Source organism: Arachis hypogaea, chromosome 15, assembly GCF_003086295.3.
Source record: "Arachis hypogaea cultivar Tifrunner chromosome 15, arahy.Tifrunner.gnm2.J5K5, whole genome shotgun sequence".
In the NCBI taxonomy this organism is placed as follows: Eukaryota; Viridiplantae; Streptophyta; class Magnoliopsida; order Fabales; family Fabaceae; genus Arachis; species Arachis hypogaea.
Genome location: NC_092050.1, coordinates 110,661,263 through 110,679,647, shown reverse-complemented (window position 1 = coordinate 110,679,647; position 18,385 = coordinate 110,661,263). Strand labels below are relative to the sequence as shown.

Here is an 18,385-nt window from a genome sequence, read left to right as displayed (position 1 = left end):
AAGCATGTCAGAAGGACACTTTTTGGTCAGTTTTTTGTATCTCTCCCAAGCTTCATAGAGGGATTCACCTTCTTTCTGTCTGAAGGTCTGAACATCCACTCTAAGCTTACTCAGCTTTTAAGGAGGAAAAAACTTGGCTAAGAAAGCCTTGACCAGCTTATCCCAAGAGTTCAGGCTATCCTTAGGTTGAGAGTCCAACCATATTCTAGCTCTGTCTCTCACAGCAAAAGGGAAAAGCATGAGCCTGTAGACTTCAGGATCTACTCCATTAGTCTTAACAGTATCACATATCTGCAAGAATTCAATTAAGAACTGAAAAGGATCTTCAGATGGAAATCTATGAAACTTGCAGTTCTGCTGCATCAGAGAAACTAATTGAGGTTTCAGCTCAAAATTGTTTGCTCCAATGGAAGGAATGGAGATGCTTCTTCCATGTAAATTGGAATTAGGTGCAGTAAAGTCACCAAGCATTCTCCTTGCATTATTATTATTTTCGGCTGCCATCTCATCTTCTTGTTCGAAAATTTCTGAATGGTGCTTGCTGGATTGTTGTAATTTAGCTTCTCTTAGTTTCCTCTTCAGAGTCCTTTCAGGTTTTGGATCTGCTTCAACAAGAATGTTCTTGTCCTTGCTCCTGCTCATATGAAAAAGAGGGACAGAAAAATAATAATAATAGGGATCCTTTTTGCCCAAGTATAGAGGTTCCCTTATGTAAGTAGAAGAAAAGAAGAAGAGAAAATATGAACTCAGAGAGAGAGAGGGTTCGGATTTTTGGGGAGTGAGGGAGAGATGTTAGTAGATGAATAAATAAAATAGAAGGAGATGAGAGAGAAGGAGAATTTTCGAAAATTATTTTTGAAAAAGAGTTAGTGATTTTCGAAAATAGTTTTTGAAAAAGGTTAGAAATTTTTTTCGAAAATTAAAATCAAAAATTAAAATAATTAGTTAATTAAAAAGAAATTTTGAAAAAGAGGGAAGATATTTTTGAAAATTAGAGAGAGAGGGAGTTAGTTAGGTAGTTTTGAAAAAGATAAGAAACAAAAAAAAGGTTAGTTAGTTAGTTGAAACAAATTTGAAAATCAATTTTGAAAAGATAAGATAAAGAGATATTTTTGAAAAGATATGATTGAAATTAGTTTTGAAAAAGATTTGATTTTTAAAATCACATTTAATGACTTGATTCACAAGAAATCACAAGATATGATTCTAGAACTCAAAGTTTGAATCTTTCTTAACAAGCAAGTAACAAACTTGAAATTTTTGAATCAAAACATTAATTGATGATGTTATTTTCGAAAATTAGGAGATAAAGATAAGAAAAAGATTTTTGAAAAATATTTTAAAAATTTTCGAAAATAAATAAGAAAAGTGAAAAAGATTTAATTTTTGAAAAAGATTTTGAAAAAGATAAGATTTTTAAATTGAAAATTTGATTTGACTCATGAAAACAACTAGATTTTAAAAATTTTTGAAAAAGTCAAATCTAATTTTTGAAATTTTAAGAGAGAAAAAAGGAAAGATATTTTTTTTGATTTTTTGAATTTTTAAAGATGAGAGAGAAAAAACATGAAAAATGATGCAAGGCATGAAAATTTTGGATCAAAACAATGAATGCATGCAAGAATACTATGAATGTCAAGATGAACACCAAGAACACTTTGAATGTCAAGATGAACATCAAGAACATATTTTTGAAAAATTTTTAATGCAAAGAAAACATGCAAGACACCAAACTTAAAGATTTTTCATGTATAGACACTATGAATGCAAGAATGCATATGAAAAACAAGAAAAGACACAAAACATGAAAACATCAAGATCAAACAAGAAGACTTACCCAGAACAACTTGAAGATCATGAAGAACACTATGAATGCATGAATTTTTCAAAAAATGCAAGATGAATATGCAATTGACACCAAACTTTCAACTTGACTCAAGACTCAAACAAGAAACATGAAATATTTTTGATTTTTATGATTTTTTTATTTTTTTTTGGATTTTTGTATATTTTTTTCAAAAAAACATATAAGAAAAAGAAAATAAGGATTTCAAAATTTTTAATGTGAATTCCAGGAATCTTGTGCTCTTTAGTCTAAAGCTCCAATCTGAGGGTTAGGCATGGCTTAATAGCCAACCAAGCTTTAATGTGTAACTCAGACATGCCACGGCTGGCATTCCAATTAACTTGCCTCTATGCTGATGGTTGGAAGCCCCTATCCAAAAGAATTAGACATGGCTTTACAGCCAGCCAGGCTTCAATATGCTTCATGAAACTCTAGAATTCATTCTTAAAAATTCTGAAGAAAAATATATTTTTGAAAAGATTTAATTTTTTTTTCGAAAATAGATGAGAAATTTTTGAAAGGTTTTTGAAAAATTTTTTGAAAATAAAACAAAAAGAAAATTACCTAATCTGAGCAACAAGATGAACCGTCAGTTGTCCAAACTCGAACAATCCCCGGCAACGGCGCCAAAAACTTGGTGCACGAAATTGTGATCCCCGGCAACGGCGCCAAAAACTCTGTACGCACGTCTTAATAAATCGTTTTTCATTCACAACTTCGATACAACTAACCAGCAAGTATACTGGGTCATCCAAGTAATAAAACTTTACGTGAGTAAGGGTCGATCCCACGGAGATTGTTGGTATGAAGCAAGCTATGGTCACCTTGTAAATCTCAGTCAGGCGGGTATCAAAAGGTTATGGAGTTTTCGAACATAAATAATAAGTAAACATAAAATAAGGATAGAAACACTTATGTAATTCATTGGTGAGAATTTCAGATAAGCGTATAGAGATGCTTTCGTTCCTCTGAATCTCTGCTTTCCCGCTGTCTTCATCCAATTAGTCTTACTCCTTTCTACGGCTGGCTTTATGTAAGGACATCACCGTTGTCAATGGCTACTTTTAATCCTCTCTGGAAAATGGTCCGATGCGCTGTCACTGCATGGCTAAGCGTCTGGAGGCATCACCCTTGTCAATGGCTGCATCCCATCCTCTTGTGAAAATGGTCCAAATGCTCTGTCATAGCACGGCTAATCATCTGAGGTTCTCGATCATACTGGAATAGGATTCACCCTCCTTTTGCGTCTATCACTACGCCCAGCACTCGCGAGTTTGAAGTTCATCACAGTCATTCAATCCCAGAGTCCTACTCGGAATACCACAGATAAGGTTTAGACTTTCCGGACTCTCATGAATGCGCCATCAATCTAGCTTATACCACGAAGATTCTGATTAAGAGATCCAAGAGATACTCATTCAATCTAAGGTAGAACGGAAGTGGTTGTCAGGCACGCGTTCATAGGGAATGATGATGATTGTCACGTTCATCACATTCAGGTTGAAGTGAGAATGAATATCTTAGAAGCGGAATAAGTTGAATTGAATAGAATAACAGTTGTACTTTGCATTAATCTTTGAGGAACAGCAGAGCTCCACACCTTAATCTATGGAGTGTAGAAACTCTACCGTATGAAAATACATAAGTGATAATGGTTCAGGCATGGCCGAATGGCCAGCCCCCATGAAAGTCTAAGCTAGCATAAAACTGATCAAAGATGTCTAATACAATAGTAAAAAGTCTTATTTATAATAAACTAGTTACTAGGGTTTACAGAAGTAAGTAATTGATGCATAAATCCACTTCCGGGGCCCACTTGGTGTGTGCTTGGGCTGAGCTTGAATGTTACACGTGTAGAGGTCAATCTTGGAGTTGAACGCCAGTTTGTAACATATTTCTGGCGTTCAACTCTGGCTTGTGACGTGTTTCTGGCGTTTAACTCCAGACAGCAGCGTAGAACTGGCGTGCAACGCCCTTTTATGTCATCTAAACTCGGCCAAAGTATGGACTATTATATATTGCAGGAAAGCCCTGGATGTCTACTTTCCAACGCAATTGGAAGCATGCCATTTCGAGGTCTGTAGCTCCAGAAACTCCACTTTGTGTGCAGGGAGGTCAGAATCCAACAACATCAGCAGTCCTTCTTCTACCTCTGAATCTGATTTTTGCTCAAGTCCCTCAATTTCAGCCAGAAAATACCTGAAATCACAGAAAAACACACAAACTCATAGTGAAGTCCAGAAATGTGAATTTAACATAAAAACTAATAAAAACATCCCTAAAAGTAACTAGATCCTGCTAAAAACATACTAAAAACAATGCCAAAAAGCGTATAAATTATCCACTCATCACACCCGCCCAACAACAAAGAAGGCCTCAAATAGGGAAAAGAACATTACAAGAAGGACCTCACCAAGAAGAACCTCATCAAGAAGAATACCAGCAAGAAGAGTATTATGATCCAACCAATATAAATCTGGTTCACATTCAAGGAGCCATTGAGGACTTGGCAAGGAGATATATGGAAGGACAAGAGCAACAATTACACTTTCAATCTCAACGGATGGATCGTCAGGAAGAACTACTTGCTAACTGGATGAATCAACAAGGAGAGTGGCAGAAACAACAAATGGAGCAGCAACAGGAACACTACTCCCAGCTCACTCAAGCCATCAATCAAGTGACTGAAAGGCAAGAGCATCAAGATAAACGCCTTCAAGAACTCAACCAACGGCAGCTAGCTCAGACGAAAGCATTCAACGAGTTCAGCGTGCTTAATGAAGGACGACAACTACATAGGGAAGAATTCAACATAAACACTCAAGCCAAGTTGAACTATATGCCTGGGCATATGCATAATTTGCACTCTGCAATCCCCAGGTTTGATACAGTCCAAAAAGATCTAACAGAACAAGAGGAAAGGAAGGTGAAACAACAGAAGGAAACATTGAAAAAGAAGATGGAAGATGCTGGCTTCTGGAAAAAGTTGATCGGAAAGCGCAAGGGAAATGGGGGTTCAAGCACTCAAGAAGAACACAAAGAGGACAAGCAAGAGAGAGAGCATGGGCATCCCCAGGAGTAAAAGGTGGTGGAGTTCCCTCTTCATTTTATCTTTTTCAAGTCTAAATAAGGAAAATCATGTATGAAATAGAACATGCTTCCATAGTAGCTTAGGAATTTTCAATTCTGTCTTTAGCATTTTCGGTTATTAAGTCTATGTGTGCTGGTCCAAGTTACCTGTTTTCATTTTCATCCTCCTTACTTGTATGCTTGCCCTTTGAATTTAATGAAAGAGAATGTTATGAAAGAAACTAGAGTAGAGTTCATGTGGTGAAATAAGTCCTCAAGGTTTGTGGTGTGGTAATAGATTAGCTAAGTTGGATCACCTATAAGGTATGAGGGCACTTATGTGTACTGAAGAACATGCTTGAAGCACATTCTATGAGATTAACCAAACAACAAGATCCTAATAAGAAAAAGAGAAAGAACAATAAGAGTTTGAAATAGAAAGAAAAAGAATAAATAAGGCTAGGCACCAAGGGTTTGAATCTTGAGGGATGTGTCTGTGGTGATCTTGTACCAAGGATCTGCTTGGATGAATAAGTTCTTAGGAGTGCTTCATCACTTGGTAACTTGGGTTAACTAACCCGGGATTACCAACTGAAAATCCACTATCAAGAGCAACCTTGCTACAGAACATTTAGTAACCCAAAGAGGTGCTGGACACCAAGGCCTCAAGGAAAGAAAATAACAAACCATGTGCATGTGGTGTGCATGTATGGGGGAGAGAGACTTGAGGGAGTAAGTCCTTAGGGGTGTTTCAACACCTAGCACCTTGAACCAACTGGTTTGGGAGTGTTGGCTGAGAGCTTATCTTAAAGAGTTGCCCCTCACAGAGCACTTAGCCTAAGGATGCAATAAACCCTGAGAAAAAAAGGGAGGATCAAGGAATAAGGATCTCATAGGATGCAATCAAGCAAGTATTCAAGAGCATGATAAGAACTGATGCCAGGGCATCTTGGCCAGTTTCACTGACCTTTTCTTTACTGTTTTTAGGTTAGTTTCATGCATTTCTTTAGGAAATAAGCTAGTTTTGGGTAGATATTCACCTATGCCTTGATTCAAGCATACATTGTGCATTTTACATAATTTCATGAGGATTTTGCATAAGCTTAGTGACAAATATTATGTTGCATTACTCATGACTTGGACTAGAGCTTTGATGCACCTTATTGCTTGATTTCAGGACCAAAAGGAAGCAAGAAAAGGGGAGGTAACTTGCAAGGTTAATGAGAAAGTGATTGCCAATAACACTCTCAAAAAGCCATCAATGCCCACGTTAGAGAGTCACGTTAACTAAGTTAACGTGAACTCTAACGTGGAGAAGAGAAGATGAGCCAACGTTAGTGACACTTAACATTGTCACTAACGTTGGCAATTACTCATAAGTGGCCACGTTAGAAGCCACGTTAACCTAGTTAACGAGGCCTCTAACGTTAAGGGGGGAAGAGAAGCCAACGTTAGTGACACTCAACATTGTCACTAACGTTGGCCGATGGTGCAAAGTACCACGTTAACTCCCACGTTAACTTGGTTAACGTGGGAACTAACGTAAGGGATGAAGAGTTGTCGACAACGTTAGTGACACTCAACATTGTCACTAACGTTGAAGCAACCACACAACCCCCAAGAGTCACGTTAACTTCCATGTTAACTTGGTTAACGTGGAAGCTAACGATGAGGAATGAAGGATGAGCCAACGTTAGTGACACTCAACATTGTCACTAACGTTGGGATGGCTAAATATGGCCACGTTAGAAGCCACGTTAACCTAGTTAACATGGACTCTAACGTGAGACCTAGGGGCACATTGGAACGTTAGTGACAATGTTGAGTGTCACTAATGTTCTCGAAGGATGGCAAGGGCCACGTTAGAAGCCACGTTAACCTAGTTAACGTGGGCTTTAACGTGAAGCAAGAAGGGGCACACTGGAACGTTAGTGACAATGTTGAGTGTCACTAACGTTCTCGAAGGTTAACAAGGCAACGTTAAAAGCCACGTTAACCTAGTTAACGTGGGTTTTAACGTGAGGCAAAGGGGTGCATTGGAACGTTAGTGACAATGTTAAGTGTCACTAACGTTCTCGAACTTATATTCTCACTAAATATTAACACCCCTAACGTCCTGAGCTGAAGTCTCTGCCCACTTAGCACTTTCTCTCTGCAAGCAAAGCCAAGCCCAAATGAAGAAAAGAACTGCTTCAAACTCAAGATCCAAAGGCCCAAGACTTGAAGAGTAAACTAGAAGCTGAGAAGAGTAGTATATATAGGAGTAGCTCTGAATTGTAAAGAAGCTCTGGAGGCTGGGAAAAAGAGAACTACTCTCTGTATTTTACTTTCTTTGCAAATTCTAGTTTTATGATGTATTCTCCATCTTTGTTTTCATTTTCAAGAGCTATGAACAACTAAACCCCTTTCATTGGGTTAGAGAGCTCTGTTGTAATTTGATGGATCAATACTAATTTTCATTATTCTTCTTCTATCTTTCCTCTTGATTTTACTTGAAAGCTTTCGATCTTCATCCAATTGAGTAATTATCTTGGAAGAGAAGCTATTCAAACTTGGATCTCTTTTGAACCTTGAAAGAGGAATGAAGAGATCAAGCTAGAAATGCTTTCTCATGCTGGACCAAATTGGGTTTGGATGGTTATGTGGTATAATCAGTGACCATACTTCATCTCTTCTCATGAGCAATTGACCAAGGAATTGGCTATTGATCAAGATTTGAGAGATTGAATTGCAAGAAATTGTAATTCAATCACTTAAGATTGCCAAGGAGATCAATGAGTGCATTGATTGAGGAAGAGATGAAAATGAACTTGATCCGGAGAATTGCAACATCTCCTAAGCCCAATGAACTCCCCATCTCTGATCTTACCCATTCTCTTTAATTTCTGCCATTTACTTTTATGAGCAAATCCCCCATTCCCATTTACAATTCTGCAATTTATTTTCAGTCATTTACTTCCAGTCCTTTAATTCTAGCATTTACTTTTTTGTTATTTATATTCCCGCCATTTTATTTTCTGCAACTCTCAACCCAAATCCTGGATTCGCTCAACTAGAACATTCTTCTAATTAAAGTTGCTTGATCAATCAATCCCTGTGGGATTCGACCTCACTCTATTGTGAGTTTTTACTTGACGACAACTTCGGTACACTTGCCGAAGGGAGATTTGTTGAGAGACAAGTTTTCCGTGCATCAAGTTTATGGCGCCGTTGCCGGGGATTGATTGTGCATCAACAATGATTAGATTGGAAGATCACTAGATTGAGCATTTTATTTTGTGAATTTCATTTTCTGTTTGAGTAATTCACTTTTTGTTTTAGTTATACTTCTTCCCTTCTCCCTCTACTCTTTTATTTTTTCTTTGTTATTTTCAATTCTGTTTGCTAACCCACTAACTATTTGATATATTGCATCACCCACAACTAACAGCAATTCTGACACAAATACTGTCTGCACCTATTTTCTCTGCTTGTACTTGTTGGTTGTATGACAGGGAGAAGAAGTGGGGCTTCAACTTCCTTTGATTCTGAACCGGAGAGAACCTTCCTTAGACTAAGGAGGGAGGCAAAAGAAAAACGAGTAGTTGGTGCTGAAGAAGAGGAGGAACAGTTTGAGGAATACTTTGAACCAAACATGGAAGAAAACATGGAAAATCATCATGAAGAAGAGACTCACAACCATGGCAGAGGAGGTGGAGCAAATCATGCTGGGGAGGATAGAAGAGTTTTGGGCTCTTACATTAATCCAAACCCAGGCAATTGTGGAAGTAGCATCCAAAAGCCAACAATCCATGCCAACAACTTTGAACTTAAACCACAGCTCATCACCCTTGTTCAGAACAACTGTTCGTTTGGAGGAGGTGTTCAAGAAGACCCCAATCAACATTTAACCACCTTCCTGAGAATATGTGACACAGTGAAATCTAATGGTGTTCATCCTGACGCCTATAGACTGCTCTTATTTCCCTTCTCACTCAGAGATAAGGCAGCCAAGTGGCTAGAATCCTTCCCAAGGGAGAGCTTGACAACTTGGGAGGATGTGGTGAACAAATTCTTAGCAAGATTCTACCCTCCTCAACGAATCAATAGGCTGAGAGCTGAGATTCAAACCTTCAGGCAACAAGATGGTGAGACTCTGTTTGAAGCATGGGAGAGGTTCAAAGACTTAACAAGGAGGTGTCCACCTGACATATTCAACGAATGGGTCCAGCTGCACATTTTCTATGAAGGGCTCTCTTATGAGTCAAAGAAGGCAGTAGACCATTCATCTGGAGGATCCTTGAACAAGAAAAAGACCATTGAGGAAGCCATAGATGTTATTGAAACAGTAGCAGAAAACGACTACTTCTATGCTTCCGAAAGAGGGAACACAAGAGAAGTGATGGAGCTAAACAATGTAGATGCTCTGTTGGCCCAAAACAAGCTCATTACCCAGCAGCTGGCTGACCTCACCAAGAAGATGGAGAGGAACCAAGTAGCAGCAATCTCATCTTCATCAACAATCCAAGAAGGAGTGAATGAAGAAGCAGAGGGGAGTCAGGAACAAGCCAACTACATTGGGAATTCACCAAGGAAAAAATATGATCCATACTCCAAGACTTACAACCCTGGATGGAGAAACCACCCAAACTTTGGGTGGGGAAGTGAGCAAGATCAAAACCAAGACCAGAGACGTTACAACTCCAACAACAATACAGCTCACCAGCAATTCACCCAGAGGACATCTCAACACCCCACAACAACACGTCTCTACACACTTATCAAAACCAAAACAGCACATCTGCTCCGAATCACTCATCAATTGATGACAAGCTCTCTAAGATCGAAACCTTCATTGAAGGAATATGCAGAGACATTCAAGACAGTAAAGCATTCAGAGAGGAAGTGCAGTCAAACATGCAGAATCAAAATGCTGCCATCACAAAACTGGAGACACAAATCAGCTATCTGTTTAAGCAGCTTCCTAACCACAATTTTTGCTATGATGCCCATTCAAGCAAAAGGGAGGAGTGTCAAGCTATCATACTTAGGAGTGGGAAGGAACTGAAGGAACATCCCCAAAAACCACAAGAAGAAGGCTCAAATGAAAAGGAAGAAGAGCAAGATGGAATGCAAACCTCCACGCCAAGTTTGCAGAAAGAAAAAAAGATACCCCAACTGAACGTCTCAAGAGCTCCATACCCCCAGCTATTGAAGAAAAAGGAAGATGACAACCAGTTCTTGAGATTTTTGGAAATCTTCAAGAAGCTACAAATCAACATACCATTTGCTGAAGCCATAGAACAAATGCCACTTTATGCCAAGTTTTTGAAGGAGCTAATGACTAAGAAGAGAAGCTGGAAGAACAATGAGACTGTGATACTAACTGAAGAGTGCAGTGCTATCATTCAGCATAAACTACCTCAGAAACTGAAGGATCCTGGGAGTTTTCAGATCCCTTGCATTATAGGAGAAATCACAGTAGAAAAGGCTCTTTGTGACTTAGGGGCCAGCATCAATTTGATGTCAGTAGCTATGATGAGAAAGATGAAAATTGAGGAGGCTAAACCAACAAAAATGGCTCTACAACTGGCAGACCGGTCGTTCAAATTCCCTCACGGAATAGTGGAGGATTTGCTAGTAAAAATAGGAGATTTCATATTCCCAGCAGATTTTGTGGTGCTGGACATGCAGGAAGATGCCAAAACCTCCATCATTTTGGGAAGGCCGTTCTTGGCCACTGCTGGAGTTGTCATTGATGTTCAAAAGGGTGACCTCACCCTGAGATTACACAATGAAAAGATGACATTCAATGTGTTCAAGGCCATGAGTTATCCACCGGAACAATTGGGGGAATGCATGAGGTTAGATGCACTTGAGGATGAAGTGCAGGAGAATTTTGAAGAAGATGAACCTGAAGAGAACGAGAGATTGGTGGAGGAAGAATTTGAATCAAGTGAAGAGGTAGCTACAGCAGAAATACATATACCAGATGCACTAAAGGAAGGGAACGAAAAATCAGAAGCACCCAAACCTGAACTCAAAGCATTGCCACCCACTCTCAAATATACATATCTAGGAGAAAATGAAAACTACCCAGTGATCATAAATTCATCCCTCAGTCAAGATCAAGAGGACGAGCTACTCAAGGTGCTGCGGGAGCATAAGGATGCCATTGGATGGACCCTTGCTGACTTGAAGGGAACAGTTCAGCCATATGCATGCATAAAATACTGTTGGAAGATGATGCCAAGCCATCCATTCAATCCCAAAGAAGGCTGAACCCAATCATGAAGGAAGTGGTACAGAAAGAGGTTATGAAGCTTTGGCAAGGAGGGGCCATATACCCAATTTCGGACAGCCCTTGGGTTAGCCCCATACATGTTGTGCCAAAGAAGGGAGGGATCACTGTGGTTACCAATGAGAAGAACGAGCTCATACCTACAAGGACCGTCACAGGATGGCGGATGTGCATAGACTATAGGAAACTCAATGAGGCTACACGAAAGGACCCTTTTCCCCTTCCATTCATAGATCAGATGTTGGAAAGACTTGCAGGGCACGCATATTATTGTTTTCTCGATGATTATTAAGGATATAACCAAATAGTGGTTGATCCAAGAGACCAAGAGAAAACCTCATTTACCTGTCCGTATGGAGTGTTTGCCTATAGGCGCATGCCATTTGGATTATGTAATGCCCCTGCAACTTTCCAACGCTGCATGCTTTTTATCTTTTCAGATATGATAGAAAAATTCATTGAAGTTTTTATGGATGATTTCTGATGAGCGAATAATTTATACGCTTTTTGACATTGTTTTTAGTATGTTTTTAGTAGAATCTAGTTACTTTTAGGGATGTTTTCATTAGTTTTTATGTTAAATTCACATTTCTGGACTTTACTAGGAGTTTGTGTGTTTTTCTGTGATTTCAGGTATTTTCTGGCTGAAATTGAGGGACTTGAGCAAAAATCAGATTCAGAGGTTGAAGAAGGACTGCTGATGCTGTTGGATTCTGACCTCCCTGCACTCAAAGTGGATTTTCTGGAGCTACAGAACTCGAAATGGCGCGCTTCCAATTGCGTTGGAAAGTAGACATCCAGGGCTTTCCCGCAATATATAATAGTCCATACTTTGGCCAAGAATAGACGACGTAAACTGGCTTTCAACGTAAGCTTTCTGCCCAAATCTGGCGTCCAGCGCCAGAAAAGGAGCCAAAACCAGAGTTGAACGCCCAAACTGGCACAAAAGCTGGCGTTCAACTCCAAGAAGGACCTATACACGTGCAACACTCAAGCTCAGCCCAAGCACACACCAAGTGGGCCCCGGAAGTGGATTTATGCATCAATTACTTACTCATGTAAACCCTAGTAGCTAGTTTATTATAAATAGGACATTTTACTAGTCTTTTTGACCATCCGGGATTGTATTATTGATCCTGTGATCACGTTTTGGGGGCTGGCCATCTCGGCCATGCCTGGACCTTTCACTTATGTAATTTTAACGGTAGAGTTTCTACACTCCATAGATTAAGGTGTGGAGCTCTGCTGTTTCTCAAGGATTAATGCAAAGTACTACTGTTTTCTATTCAATTCATCTTATTTCGCTTCTAAGATATTCATTCGCACTTCAACCTGAATGTGATGAACGTGACAATCATCATCATTCCCTATGAACGCGTGCCTGACAACCACTTCCGTTCTACCTTCGACTGAATGGGTATCTCTTAGATCTCCTAACCAGAATCTTCGTGGTGTAAGCTAGAATGATGACGGCATTCAAGAGAATCCGGAAAGTCTAAACCTTATCTGTGGTATTCCGAGTAGGATTCAATGAATGAATGACTGTGACGAGCTCTAAACTCGCGATTGCAGGGCGTTAGTGACTGACGCAAAAGGATAGTAAATCCTATTCCAGCATGATCGAGAACCGACAGATGAATAGCCGTGCCGTGACAGGGTGCGTTGACCATTTTCACTGAGAGGATAAGATGAAGCCATTGACAAGGGTGATGCCTCCAGACGATTAGCCGTGCCGTGACAGGGCATTGGATCATTTTCCCGAGAGATGACCGAATGTAGCCATTGACAGTGGTGATGTATCACATAAAGCCAGCCATGGAAAGGAGTAAGACTGACTGGATGAAGATAGCAGGAAAGTAGAGGTTCAGAGGAATGAAAAGCATCTCCATTCGCTTATCTGAAATTCCTACCAATGATTTACATAAGTACCTTTATCCCTATTCTTTTATTTATTTTCGAAAACCCATTACTGCTTGATATCCGCCTGATTGAGATTTACAAGGTGACCATAGCTTGCTTCATACCGACAATCTCCGTGGGATTCGACCCTTACTCACGTAAGGTATTACTTGGACGACCCAGTGCACTTGCTGGTTAGTTACACGGAGTTGTGAACCATGGTCTTGGCATCATGTTTTTGGCGCCATTTCCAGGGAAAGAAAGAGCAATGAATTTTACATAATTAAAGTGTAATCACGATTCCGCGTACCAAGTTTTTGGCGCCGTTGCAGGGGATTGTTCGAGTTTGGACAACTGACAGTTCATCTTGTTGCTCAGATTAGGTAACTTTCTTTTCGTTTTCTTTTCAAAAATTTTTCAAAAATATTTCAAAAATTTCTCATCTATTTTCGAAAAAAAATGTTTTCAAAAAATTTTATTCAAAATTTTTAAGAATGAATTCTAGTGTTTCATGAAGCATGTGAAGCCTGGTTGGCTGTAAAGCCATGTCTAAATTTATTTGGACTGAGGCAGCAATTTGTTATCAAGAGCAAGCTAGATGTTGCTAATCCACTTGCTGTTGTTCCTGATTCACCTGCTGAAGCTTGGCTGGCCATTGGCCATGTCTAGTGTTTTGGACTGGAGCTTTCTTTGAAAGCTTGGCTGGCTAGTGAGCCATGTCTAATTCCTGGACTGAAGCTTTAGACTAAGAATGCAAGATTCCTAGAATTCATATTAAAAATTTTGGAATCCTTATTTTTCTTTTTCAATTAATTTTTCGAAAAATCCAAAAAAATTAGAAAATCATAAAAATCAAAAAAATATTTTTTTTGTGTTTCTTGTTTGAGTCATTACTCATGTCATAAGTTTGGTGTCATTTGCATGTGCATCTTGCATTTTTCGAAAATTTCATACATTCATAGTGTTCTTCATGATCTTCAAGTTGTTCTTGGTAAGTCTTCTTGTTTGATCTTGATGATTTTTTGTTGTGTTGTATGGTGTTTTTCATATGCATTCTTGAATTCTTAGTGCGTAAGCATTAAAGAATTCTAAGTTTGGTGTCTTGCATGTTTTCTTTGCATTAAAAATGTTTCAAAATTGTGTCTATGATGTTCATCTTGACATTCAAAGTGTTCTTGGTGTTCATCTTGACATTCATAGCATTCTTGCATGCATTCATTGTTTTGATCTAAAAATTTCATGCATTGCATAATTTTCATGTTTTTCATAAAATTTCAAAAATCAAAAAAATATCTTTCCCTTTTTCTCTCATCAAATTCGAAAATTGAGTTGACTTTTTCAAAAATTTTTAAAAAAATCAAAGTTGTTTCTTATGAGTCAAATCAAATTTTCAATTTGAAAATCTTATCTTTTTCAAAATCTTTTTCAAAAATCAAATCTTTTTCAAAATTCTTAGTTATTTTCGAAAATTCAAAAAAATATTTTTCAAAAATCTTTTTCTTATTTTTATATCAAATTTTCGAAAATAACATAATCAATTAATGTTTTGATTCAAAAATTTGAAGTTTGTTACTTGCTTGTTAAGAAAGATTCAAACTTTAAGTTCTAGAATCATATCTTGTGATTTCTTATGAATCAAGTCATTAATTGAGATTTTAAAAATCAAATCTTTTTCAAAACTAATTTCTAAAATATCTTCTTATCTTACCTTTTTCAAAAAGTTGGTTTCAAAATCTTTTCTAACCTCCTAATTTCTTATCTTTTCAAAATTTGTTTCAACTAACTAACTAACTTTTTGTTTGTTTCTTAACTTTTTCAAAACTACCTAACTAACTCTCTCTCTCTAATTTTCGAAAATATCTTTCCTCTTTTTCAAAAATTTCTTTTTAATTAACTAATTATTCTTATTTTTATTTTTGATTTTAAGAATTTTCGAAAAATACTAACATTTTTCAAAAACCATTTTCGAAAATCACTAACTCTTTTTCAAAAATATTTTTCGAAAATTCTCCCTCTCCCATCTTATTCTATTCATTCATTCATTTACTAACATCTCATCTCACATCTCAACCCTCCTCACAGTTGTGTTTCTTCCATTATATTACATTCTTTGTCTCCCCCTCTTCTTCTACTCACACAGGGATCCCTATACTGTAGTATAAAGGATCCATATTATTATTATTATTTTTTCTGTGCCCTCTTCTTTGTCATATGAGCAGGAGCAAGGACAAGAATATTCTTGTTGAAGCAGATCCAGAACCTGAAAGGACTCTGAAGAGAAAATTTAGAGAAGCTAAATTACAACAATCCAGAGATAACCTTTCAGAAATTTTCGAACAGGAAGAGGAGATGGCAGCCGAAAATAATAATAATGTAAGGAAGATGCTTGGTGACTTTACTGCACCTAATTCCAATTTACATGGAAGAAGCATCTCCATTCCTGCCATTGGAGCAAACAACTTTGAGTTGAAACCTCAATTAGTTTCTCTGATGCAGCAGAACTGCAAGTTTCATGGACTTCCATCTGAAGATCCTTTTCAGTTCTTAACTGAATTCTTGCAGATATGTGATACTGTTAAGACTAATGGAGTAGATCCTGAAGTCTATAGGCTCATGCTTTTCCCTTTTGCTGTAAGAGTCAGAGCTAGATTATGGTTGGATTCTCAACCCAAAGACAGCCTGAACTCTTGGGATAAGCTGGTCACGGCTTTCTTAGCCAAGTACTTTCCTCCTCAAAAGCTGAGCAAGCTTAGAGCTGATGTTCAAACCTTCAGACGGAAAGAAGGTGAATCCCTCTATGAAGCTTGGGAAAGATACAAACAGTTGACCAAAAAGTGTCCTTCTGACATGCTTTCAGAATGGACCATCCTGGATATATTCTATGATGGTTTATCTGAGCTATCAAAGATGTCACTGGACACTTCTGCAGGTGGATCCATTCACCTAAAGAAAACGCCTGCAGAAGCTCAAGAACTCATTGACATGGTTGCTAATAACCAATTCATGTACACTTCTGAAAGGAATCCTGTGAGCAATGGGACGCCTATGAAGAAGGGAGTTATTGAAGTTGATACTCTGAATGCCATATTGGCTCAGAATAAAATATTGACTCAGCAAGTCAATATGATCTCTCAGAGTCTGCATGGAATGCAAGCTGCATCCAACAGTACTCAAGAGGCATCTTCTGAAGAAGAAGCTTATGATCCTGAAAACCCTGCAATAGTAGAGGTAAATTATTTAGGTGAACCTTATGGAAACACCTATAACTCATCATGGAGAAATCATCCAAATTTCTCATGGAAGGATCAAAAGCCTCAACAAGGCTTTAATAATGGTGGAAGAAACAGGTTTAGCAATAATAAACCTTTTCCATCATCCACTCAGCAACAGACAGAGAACTCTAAACAAAATACTTCTAATTTGGCAAACATAGTCTCTGATCTGTCTAAGGCTACTGTAAGTTTCATGAATGAAACAAGATCTTCCATTAGAAATTTGGAAGCACAAGTGGGCCAGCTGAGTAAAAGGATCACTAAAATCCCTCCCAGTACTCTCCCAAGCAATACAGAAGAGAACCCAAAAGGAGAATGCAAGGCCATTGACATAAGCACCATGGCCGAACCTACAAGGGGAGTGGAGGACGTGAATCCCAAGGAGGAAGACCTCCTGGGACGTCCAGTGATCAATAAGGAGCTTCCCTCTGAGGAACCAAAGGACTCTGAGGCTCATCTAGAGAGCATAGAGATTCCATTGAACCTCCTTATGCCCTTCATGAGCTCTGATGAGTATTCCTCTTCTGAAGAGAATGAGGATGTTACTGAAGAGCAAACTGCCAAGTTTCTTGGTGCAATTATGAAGCTGAATGCCAAATTATTTGGCATTGATACTTGGGAAGTTGAACCTCCCTTGTTCATCAATGAACTAAGTGATCTGGATCAACTGACATTGCCTCAGAAGAGACAGGATCCTGGAAAGTTCATAATACCCTGTACCATAGGCACCATGATCTTTAAGGCTCTATGTGACCTTGGTTCAGGAATAAATCTCATGCCCCTCTCTGTAATAGAGAAACTGGGAATCTATGGGGTGCAAGCTGCTAAAATCTCATTAGAGATGGTAGACAATTCAAGAAAACAGGCATATGGACAAGTAGAGGACGTATTAGTAAAGGTTGAAGGCCTTTACATCCCTGCTGATTTCATAGTCCTGGATACTGGAAGGGAAGAGGATGAATCCATCATCCTAGGAAGACCTTTCCTGGCCACAGCAAGAGCTGTGATTGATATTGACAGAGGTGAAACAGTCCTTCAATGGAATGAGGACTCCCTTGTGTTTAAAACTCAAGGATCTCCCTCTGCAACCATGGAGAGGAAGCAGAAAAAGCTTCTCTCAAAGCAGAGTCAACCAGAGCCCCCACAGTCAAACTCTAAGTTTGGTGTTGGAAGGCCACAACCAAACTCTAAGTTTGGTGTTGAACTCCCATATCCAAACTCTAAGTTTGGTGTTGGAGAGTCTCAACAAAGCTCTGCACATCTGTGAGGCTCCATGAGAGCCCACTGTCAAGCTATTGACATTAAAGAAGCACTTGTTGGGAGGCAACCCAATTTTTATTTATCTAACTATATTTTTCTTAGTTATATGTCTTTGTAGGTTCATGATCATGTGGAGTCACAAAATAAATATAAAAATTGAAAACGGAATCAAAAACAGTAGAAGAAAAATCACACCCTGGAGGAGCATCTGTCGGGCGTTCAGCGCCAGAACAGAGCATGGTTCTGGCGTTGAACGCCCAAAATGGGCAGCTTCTGGGCGCTGAACGCCAGAACAGGCATGGTTCTGGCGTTCAACGCCAGAAATGGCACACAAATGGGTGTTGAACGCCCAAAATGGCCACCAACCTGGCGCTGAACGCCCAGAGTTGTATGCAAAGGCATTTTTACATGCCTAATGGGTGCAGGGATGTAAATCCTTGAACACCTCAGGATCTGTGGACCCCACAGGATCCCCACCTACCTTCACTTACTTCTTCTCACCACTCTCTTTCACACAACCCTATAAACACTCTTCCCTAAAAACCCTTCACCAATCACCTCAATCTCTCTTCCCCATCACCTCTTCACCACTCATATCCATCCACTCTTCCCCATAAACCTACCTCATAAACCCCACCTACCTTCAAAATTCAAAACCAATTTCCCACCCAAACCCACCCATATGGCCGACACCTTCCCCCCTCCCTTCCCTATATAAAGCCCTCCATTCTTCTTCAAATTCACACAACACAACCCCTC

General features: G+C 38.9%; 3 non-coding genes across 3 annotated transcripts; 1 reads left to right on the top strand and 2 right to left on the bottom strand.

The window, feature by feature from the left end:
* LOC112752709 (small nucleolar RNA R71) lies at window positions 1-108 on the top strand. Its single transcript, XR_003177132.1, has one exon. It is a non-coding gene; the product is annotated as a small nucleolar RNA R71 (small nucleolar RNA).
* An 8,894-nt stretch (window positions 109-9,002) lies between these two features.
* LOC112752781 (small nucleolar RNA R71) lies at window positions 9,003-9,106 on the bottom strand. Its single transcript, XR_003177197.1, has one exon. It is a non-coding gene; the product is annotated as a small nucleolar RNA R71 (small nucleolar RNA).
* A 6,733-nt stretch (window positions 9,107-15,839) lies between these two features.
* LOC112753382 (small nucleolar RNA R71) lies at window positions 15,840-15,947 on the bottom strand. Its single transcript, XR_003177771.1, has one exon. It is a non-coding gene; the product is annotated as a small nucleolar RNA R71 (small nucleolar RNA).
* Window positions 15,948-18,385: the final 2,438 nt, after the last annotated feature.